At 38.6% G+C, this 1,149-nt stretch overlaps 1 long non-coding RNA gene across 1 annotated transcript in view; it reads left to right on the forward strand.

The window, feature by feature from the left end:
- Nucleotides 1–403: 403 nt before the first annotated feature.
- The window catches only part of LOC109300773, a 7,053-nt gene continuing 6,307 nt past the window's right edge, over nucleotides 404–1,149 (forward strand). Inside the window, exon 1 of the long non-coding RNA XR_002098323.1 lies at nucleotides 404–635. This is a non-coding gene — a long non-coding RNA (uncharacterized LOC109300773). The remainder of the gene's footprint in view (nucleotides 636–1,149) is intronic.

The raw sequence follows: 1,149 nt of genomic DNA on the forward strand, positions 1-1,149 counted from the left end.
CAAATCTTCTGATGGAGTCAGATTATGTATATTAAAAATAAAGTGAACTATAATATTTATCTAGTTTTTGCTCGGTGTAAGATCCCTTGATACAAAGAAAAAGTTCTTAAAAGTTAGGCTTCTGTGGGGCTGCTTTAAATAGCTTGAGTTTGGCAACTGAGTATAGAGATGGGTTGTCCAATCACTTCCAACCACATAAGAAGGCAGAGTTTACCCTGTACAATCAATCAGTGAGTTGCATCAGCTACTTCAGAGGAAGTTGGAGACATGCTAAACACTTAATTTAAATATGATGTTCACATGTGGTTATGAATGGAAAAATATTTCTGTATAATATGATCTGAACCCTTCCAACTTCTGACGTTGATCTGAATTTGGGGATTGGATTTTTGTTGTGAATCCTGCATTTAGTATAAAAGTACTCTTATTGGCAGTAAAAATGCCAGTAATGTTGACTGGAATCCTTGTTACTTGCGGAGATAGAATGTATTGGTATCTTCAGATAACGGGGCTCAGCCTCCAGTGCTGCTGCCGAGAGAAGTCATTTTCTATAAGGATGGCCAAGATGAAGCAGTAGTCTTGGCTTTTCAGACTGGATAAAGGTTGATGGCAGGACAGCACTATATACAGATGAGGTCAGTATCACTATGTGAAATGCTTAGCATTGGAGAAGTGCCTTAGAGTAAGGAATAGAATCCAGGTCTCTTGAGTCCTCATCTAATTCTGTTCTTGATGGCATTTGAAGTAGTTCTGCTGAATGGTATTTGGAATATGGTGGGGAGGCCAACACTGTCAAACCTAGATGCCTAAAATAAACATGCTTAAGCATTAACCTTGGTAATTAAAGTTCCCGAACTGTCAAACATAGAGCCTCCGGATATTCAGCTGCTACTTTGGAAGCTAGGTATGCTCACATGTCCACCATCCTTTTTTGAACATTTTGGTTAAAGTTGAATATCCTGTCCATCTCGTTCTCAAGAAACATGGATTAAACCAGGATCCTGTTGTGCTCCTATTATTATGGCTTTTTACAAGTAATTGGGGTGGGAAAGCCTAGCTATAATAGCAAAACTCCATCCTTTTGCAGTCCACAGGGGTACTGTATAAATGAAGCAGTCATTTTTGTGCAAGGCCTTAGTTTTTTCTTTT

Source organism: Gavialis gangeticus, unplaced genomic scaffold (assembly GCF_001723915.1).
Source record: "Gavialis gangeticus isolate Ggan-Ray unplaced genomic scaffold, GavGan_comp1, whole genome shotgun sequence".
NCBI lineage: Eukaryota > Metazoa > Chordata > Crocodylia > Gavialidae > Gavialis > Gavialis gangeticus.